Source organism: Lissotriton helveticus, chromosome 9 (assembly GCF_964261635.1).
Source record: "Lissotriton helveticus chromosome 9, aLisHel1.1, whole genome shotgun sequence".
NCBI lineage: Eukaryota > Metazoa > Chordata > Amphibia > Caudata > Salamandridae > Lissotriton > Lissotriton helveticus.
This window is the reverse complement of record NC_136070.1, coordinates 629,398,776-629,407,536: the sequence shown is the minus strand read 5'-3', so window position 1 is coordinate 629,407,536 and position 8,761 is coordinate 629,398,776.

Here is an 8,761-nt window from a genome sequence, read left to right as displayed (position 1 = left end):
ATTTATTAATACAGCTGGCCTATCTCCGTAAAACTAAACTAAAACCATGAAGCCAATAAATGCAGCCAATAAACACTAAAACACTCAATATTTCATAATTGACACAAAGCCTTTCTAGGCACAACTCAGACATGTAGCTCACAAATAAGACCGAGCATCAAAAGCACAATAACCAAGCTCCATACCATCCCACAACTCAAAGCTGCATAGCCAAAGCGCTTTAATCTGCAAAATACTTTATTGACATTGAAAATATGACTATATATCTTACAATTCACTGCACAAAAAAAAGTACAATGCTTTCAAAGGCACAATCTACCATGAGTATTATACTCCTTTCTCCTCAAGTCAGGAATTGGCCTCAGAAACACCAGAATGCTGGCATTAATCCACACAAGTAACCACTAGAAGTCCGGAGCGTAGAAGGAATGGGGTACAATTTAATTGCAGGATCTAATATTATGAAGCGCAAAGGTCCTTCCAAATCCAATTAACCTACCAGATCTAGTTGTAACCATTCTGCGCTACCAAAAAAAACTGTGTGCTTTTACTCCACTGTCAAAACTAGCGCTACTGATTAACAAAGAGCGGTGTCAATCCCCTTAGGATTTTGTTGCTCCTCATTTGATCTCATTGGATCTCGTCATTCAGAGTGATACAATATTACATAACATTCAGAATTAAATCACATTAGGCTTCACAATAAAAACTGACAAGTATTAAAGTCAACACCACAAAGGTTTATTAAATGATTGTTATTACAGAAGGCAGAAATCAATGGTTAGAGTTAATCATTTAGTCATTAATACAAATGAATTAGCAATAGCAATAGATCAGAATAAAATGCAAATATGAAATAGCAGAGTATAATGCAGCTCAGTAAATATGTCAGAAATTGGGGATCAGGCCGACAGAGTGTCGATGTTTAAAGGTCAAAAGTGAGTGAGCCAAATACACTCTGGGTGAGACTCATTTTGAAGGGTAAAACACAGTAATACTCATGCATTTGGTGTGAACGTGCAAAGACCCATAAATCCCACACAATCATGTTAAAGGATGAACTATATTGTTTAAAATCGCAATTGTCAAATTTGTCCTACTGATTCATACAGTATAGTTCTCATCCCCGGTGCTCCGGTGACAGCTAATAGTTTGAACAAATTATTTTAAACTGAAGTTATTTACATTTTCTTTTTATTTACAAGGTTAAGTTCTCATGAGAATCATATTGTGGTCCCAAATGGTGAGGCCTAGAGCAACATTGATTTTACTAACACAGCATAAAACAAAGCTTGAGAACAAAGCTTCATTTTGTACAAGAGAGAATGACAGTGTTTCAAAACATTATGTACAACTTAACAATTGTGTACTGAGTGCATAGTGAGGAAAGGACTACGTGCTGGGCGAGATTGAGGCAGAACCCGACAATCATTTTGATTTGGGACCTACTTTATAAGTGTTCAAATAAAGCTTCTTAACAGGATATCTAGTTTTTAGTATGTGTTAATCACATTAGTTTAATGCAGTTATGCGGTTTCGTTAAAATTGCTTACTCGAGCAGATATGAGATACTTATGTCTACATGCTTTACTTTTGCATGCTCTAAGTAAATTTTGTGAAAAGTGTGATGGTACGGCCATCTAATATAAGAAATAATTGAAAGGGAATTGCATGTCACTATAGAGCTCAATAGCCTTATAAATGAACTTGCCCGGTTACTCACCGGTAATATCCATTACTCCGAGTCCTGGTCTCCCCATCCCATTCCTTGCAAGTGAGCAGCTAGTCTGCTCCCCGGAAACCTAAAACCTAGCAGAGCTTTTCAGTACTTCCCCCAATATGGCGCCACCAATCCGGTGAGGATAAGAGGGGAAGTGCGTCATAGAACATCCTGAGAATACCAAAGAAAACCCAAAAAGGAAAACAATCACCAAAAACAAAAACCAGGGAGGGAGGGAAGGGCTCAGGAATGGGACGGGGAGACCAGGACTCGGAGTAATGGATATTACCAGTGAGTAACCGGGCATTACCTCCTCGTCCTGTCTCCCCGTCCCATTCCTTACAAGTGAGCCCATACCCAAGCACACGGTGATTGTAAGAATAAAACAGACCAAAATGTGCGAGGAGAACAGGTCCATTTTAAACCACAGAAAACAGTACACATCACAAATCATGTACCGTAGACAGGACATGAGCCCCAAAGGCAGCAGAGGCCGCCATCCCCAACCGAAGTCGAAAATGGGAAACAAAAGTATGGGGAGTAGCCAAAGAGGCAGGAAAACAAATGACCCCCAAGGAGGCCCCCTTGAACATGGCCCAGGAGGACGAAAAACCCCTGGCCAACCCACCCTGAAAAGAAGAAGGGAGAGGACATTGGGCCGAAACGTAAGCAGAAACCTCAGCACCCCTGACCCAACGAGATAAGGTGGATAAAGAAGGCCGAAGCCCCTGCCCCGACAGGCTATAGGCAACAAACAAGGAATCAATCGTACGGAAACCAGCCGCACGCCCCAAGTAGAAGCGGAGAGCCCTCAGCACAGCTAACGAATGGAGGAACACCTCCGCAGGGGAGGCAGGACCCGGAAAAAACACCGGGAGAACAATATCCCCCCGACAGCGAAAAGAAGACACCACCGTAGGAAGAAAGAACTGACTCGGACGGAGAAGGACCATGTCAGCGCAAAAGCGCAAGAAGGGGGGAGAAGCCATCAGCGCCCCAAACTCACCAACCCTCCGCCCAGAATCAATGGCCACCAGGAAAATAACCTTAGCAGAAAGGAATTCCAGGGCACCGGAGTCCAAAGGCCCGAAAGGAGGACCCGTCAAAACCTGCAGAACCAAGGGAAGAACCAAAGGAGGCACAGGAGAACGAGAGACAGGACGCCAAAGCAAGAAACTCCTCAGAAGGCGAGCTACCATTGGGGAGACAGGAAACAGAGGAACCCCGAAAAGCAAGAACGGCAGCCCATAGCGCCCGCAGGAAAGAAACCGCAAGCCCCAAGACGAAACCTTCCCACAAGAAGTCCAACACCCTCACTGGCACACAGAAGGCAGAAGAGAGACTCTACCAGTGACGGGCATACGACTTCAAGGCGGAAGGACGCCGGGAAAGCCTGAGACATCGGGCAACCTCCACCGAGCAACCCAGCAAACTCAACCTCTCAAGTGCCAAACCCCCAGCCGGAGGCGACGCAGGGAGGCAAGCCCGAGAAGAGGAGCCCGCAGGGGGAGGGAGACAGGGGAAACCTCCAATGAGGGCAAACAGAAAAGGTCAGCAGAAGGGGGAACCAAGACTGCCGAGACCACTCCGGAACCACCAGGAGAACCACCACCCGATCCAACCGAATCTTCCGGAGGTCCCGCGGAATAAAGGGAAAGTGAGGGAAGGCAAACAGCAGACCCCCGACCACGGAATCGAGAAGCATCGGTGGCCCACGCCAACGGAGAGGGAACGACGCTGCAAAACAGAGGAAGAAGGGCGGAATCCTCCGAGGCAAACAGATCCAGCCAAGGAAGGCGGAACCTGAGGACAAACAGATCGAACAGATCCGGGGACAGACAGAGGGACACCAAGGAGGGGAACACCCTGCACAAAGAATCCGCAGGCCCATTCTCCACCCCCGGAAGACAGACCGCTGTCAGAGACAAGAGAGTCGACTCGGCCCAAAGGCCGATCCGCCGGGATAGGAGAAACAGAGCACGACACATGCCCCCCGGTGACTCACAGAAGAACGAACCACCAGAATGTCTGCACAGAGACCGCCCGACCCCGAAGGAGAGGAGCCAACCAAAGAAGAGCCAACCAAACCACCCTCAACCCCTTCCAGTCCGAGGACCGGAGGGATCCGAAACTGGACCACCCACCCCGAGCCTTGGAGGCACCCAAAACGGCACCCCACCCCAAAGCACTGGCATCCGCGGACAACACGACCACAGACTGAGGAGGAAGGAGATCGAACCCCCGGGACAGAGACAGGGGACAACCACCACCGGAGAACCGCCCGAATCCCCGGAGTGACAGGGACGAGAGTCTCGTAGCCCAAGGAGGCAGGATCCCAGTGTGACAGGACATGATGTAACAGGGGGTACAGACGCAGCGGGGCCCAAGGAAGGAGATGCAAAGCGGACGCCACCTCCCCCTGACTCCGCAACCAGAGCCTGGCAGACACCCAGGACTGTGACAGAAGCCAGGAAAGGTGACGAAACAATATTAACCGGCGCTCCTGGGAGAGCAACACCATGCGCAGGTCCATGCGGAAGAGAGCCCCCAGGAATTACAGGGACTGGGAGGGCACCAGGGAGGACATCCGGCGGTTGATGTGGAACCCAAAAAGACCCAGGAGAAGACACACCTGGCCCACATCCGACAGAGCCGGAGAAAAAGAAGGAGAGACAATCAACCAGTCAACCAGACAGGGAAACAGCTACAGCCCCCTGGAAAGAAGAAAACCCATCAGAGGGGCCAAGAGCACGCGAAAACCCAAGGCGCCGAGTAAAGGCCGAACAGGAGCACCCGGAACTGGCAGGGAAAGTCCCCCACAGCAAACCGGAGAAAAGTGCTGGTCCGCCGGAAGGACAGGAACGCGCAGACACGCATCCATCAGAACCAGGGACGCCAGGAAGCCTCACAGAAGCACCAGAGGCAGGATGGACAGCAAAGCCACCAACATGAACGCACGTCTGGGAAAGAAAGAACGAACCCCTAGAGACCCAAAACAGGGCACAGAACTGGAAGCATCCATCACGGAGACCAGGAAGAGGAACGAACAACAACCCTTGCCCCATACCAGAAAAGGAACCACCACGACAGCCAACTAATACAACAGAAGGCACACACCTCCAAGCAAGGCCACCTCCGTAGAGGATGACGGGGCTGGGGGGGGGGGACATCCAGAAGTGCGGGAGGGAGAACCCGAACCGGGAACCCATGGGCACAGGCCGCAGGGACCAGGCATCCGGAACCGGCAACCACTGGGGCAGGCAAAAAACACAGTCGCACCCCCAGCCGGGGGTCCGACCACCCAGGAGCCCAGAAAAGGGCCACTGAAACAGGACCAACGTTCGAGAGGACGCAGCCAACCAAGAACGCATCCATACACGACATCAGTAAAAGGAGAGCCTGGGCTTGGAACCAGCACCAGGGACTGGACCACGTAGACGGAAAAGGACGCAGCCCGACCTCAAAGAGTAAGTGCAGGAATGCTCAACCACCCCCTCCACTCGCTGACAGCGGCAGAGGGAGGGCAACATGGAGAAAAATATACAAAACGAAAGCGTACCTCCTGGAGATACAGTTACAGCATGGGCAGGCATCGAATCCCGGCCCGGAAGGGCGGACACCACCAAAGGTACAAGACTTACCTTAGAGCAAAAGCTCCACGGACCAAGAGTGGAAAAAATTCCACAGCAACCAGCACACCCAGGCAGACCCCAACCAGGGATCAACCAGGCAACCAGAAACACCAGGAGTGAAACTCACGACAACATGCGTTGCAATAAAGTGCACGTTCACCCATAGGTCTCCCGGAGTATAAAAAACAGATGTAGCATCGCCACCAAACCCAAAGGCAGCACCATAGCGACCTCAGAGGGATGAAAGGCTGAGTGCACCCGCCGGGACCCGAACCCAAGACCATGAGGTCGAGAACACAGGCCACAGCAGAGGATGCATCAGGCCACTGAGCCACCAGACCTAACATCTCCACAAAGCAAGAGGCACGAACCACCAGGCCACCGTGACGAAACCAAACAAAAACAGGCCACATCAGGGAGGCACGGCCGTAGCCCAGCGACCTTGACGAATACAGGTCGATGCAGGAGATGCAGCAGACCATGCGCACAGCGCTCCGCAAGTGCCACATAAACACCCCTTACGGACCCCACCACAGCAGCAGAAGGGGCAGGCCAAACAAGAAATGAAATGAAATGAAATGAAAAATTGCATTTGTATAGCGCATAACTGCCCTGAGGCCTCGCAGCCGGCCACCTGGCACCATGGCCGGAGAGCACTCGCCCCACCAATGAGGAGCAGGGCAGCGAAAGAAGGAGCCATCGAGGCACCCGACCACTTAAGCCAGGCGATAAGGGGGCGGACGCATAAAAAAGCGACCGGCCTCCCAACAAGAACCAAGGGGAGGCAACAATCCCAAAGGACGCTTCGCGCCGCAGAGAAAAAACAGAGGGCCTCCGCCCGCTAAAGCAGGGCGAGATGGGACCCCCGCGAGATGAGCAGCTGTCAAAGCAAGCCGTGTACCAGAGCGCGAGGGGCAGGGAAAAGAACAGGCACAAACGGCCGCTAAAGCAGGCCGTGAGAAGGCACAAAATATAAACGCACATTTCCCAGCACCAACCCCAAACACAAGAAAAAAAGCGGCAGCTACAGCAGGCTGCCAAAAGAAACAAATGAAAAAACAGAAGGGACACTTACCCGACCCGCAGCTCCGCTAGGCATGAAGGCAACTGACGAAGTCAGAAAAAAAATGAACAGGATGTTCTATGACGCACTTCCCCCTTTATCCTCACCGGATTGGTGGCGCCATATTGGGGGAAGTACTGAAAAGCTCTGCTAGGTTTTAGGTTTCTGGGGAGCAGACTAGCTGCTCACTTGTAAGGAATGGGACGGGGAGACAGGATGAGGAGGTAATGGCTTGTGGTCTCGTTCCTCTATAAGGTCACAGAACTCATTGATGACTTGCAATAGTCTTATAATGTACAGCGTAGGATACCTCATTCCATATATAAAGTTTTATGAGTTGTACAGGAAGTAAAATTAATATTGTTCTCACATCTCCCATAAGCCTTGCAAATTAGTTGAAAAGTTAAATAATACATCAAACTTATAAAGGAGTAAGCCAGTCTGAAAAGGCATTGATGATAAACGTGTTTGTATTTTTTTGTATTTTATTTGTAAGTTGTTTTATTTATTTTCAGATTCAGACATTAGGAGACATTAATTAAAACTACAAAGAAAGCAAAAATGCAAATCAGTTAGGGAATTAAAAAAAAAAAGCTGTTATAAATGTTGTTTTAAGAACGTTTGGTAAGAGTCAATACATCATTCCATTGGATAAAATCAGAGTGACCTCAGACAGTTATGGCACAGCTGTTCTTTAGTCCACAATATTTTGTGTCATCCAGAAGCACATCTGTGTATACTAGCTAAAAATGTGCACTGATGGAAACTAACAATGGTACATGTATTATGATTCTGTTGGATTATGCAGAATTGTATATCAGAACAATGCATGCTTCCAAAAGGCCACATTACAGCATCAACCCACATTTTCACTACACCTTCTTCCCTTAACAACTGCCTGTGGAAATTACAGAGGACTAAATTGTTCACCTTGCTCGCTCAAAGAATCTTCAGTCACTGGTAGGCATGCTGCTGGAATACGCAGCTTTAGAATCCTTCACCTTCCTGTGCTCAATATGTACATGAAAATGGCATTCGCTCAGGTATTATGAGTTCCTGAAATACATCATTCCCCTCCCAATTCATTCCTTTCTATTTGATCTTATTATAGGTTAACATTTTCAGAGTCTTGTATAGACCATGACCGTTTTGATTTTTTTTTTTTAAATTAGTAGACTGAATGTTCTGACTGATTTACAGTGTTACTTATTTTAAAATATGTTTCATTACTCTGAATGTAGTTGGCTAGTAGGTGTAGAATACAAAACATTAACAGCAAATATATATATATATTCTAAATTTATTTTCTCCTTATATTTAACTTGCAATAAACAAATGCAAGCTAGTGCACACCCATGTAGGCCGATGCAATTACAGACATAAGAAAAAAAGAATTGTCCAAACAGCAAGTGATTTGAAGGGTCTCCCTAACTATTTGAGCATTAATATATTCATTTTAAATATGAGGTTAGTCTCAAAATAGTTTCTTGCACCACTAAGACATCTACTGACACACACTTAAATGGAAGATTAATAAACCTATGTCTACCAAAGGGTTCCTATTTTAAAATTGAGAAGGTATTAATTGACAGAGAGGGTGGATGTTTGAGGTAACAAATGTGTAAAGGAGTTCTTGGACGTAAGCTTGGATCTCACTCATTTACGTTTTTTAAAAACAGATTTTGCCATAAATTGCTAAATATCTAAATCTATCCTCACCAATTTCTAACCAGCTGGTTTGATATCGGCACTAAAATTTCAAGGTGCATTTACGTCAGCCTGTTTAATAGGACATTCTTTAAATTAAACTGCTCCCATTCAGCAAACAGGGCATCCATTTTTCATAAATTAAGAATCAACTGACAGACTGCTGGGTCTATTTGATGTTCATTTCACTCAGCCTGCCAGACCTATTTCTGAAATGCACTACAAAGATGCTTGAGAGCTCACTGAAAATGTGCCTTTTTAGCATTCTTGAGGACTAATCCTAGTTTTATTTAAAAAAGAAGCCTATTATTTTTTTTGTTTACTGCTGTCTACTCTATAGGAAAATATTTCAGTTCTACAGCACCTACTCCAGCAACATGTGCATCACTTTGGTCATGACTATAATATGTTAGCATTCTATCTGGCTGCTGGAAATTTGATTGAAGCTGCAGAAGAACACTGATAAGTGTCATGACTATAATATGTTAGCATTCTATCTGGCTGCTGGAAATTTGATTGAAGCTGCAGAAGAACACTGATAAGTGTCATGACTATAATATGTTAGCATTCTATCTGGCTGCTGGAAATTTGATTGAAGCTGCAGAAGAACACTGATAAGTGTCATGACTATAATATGTT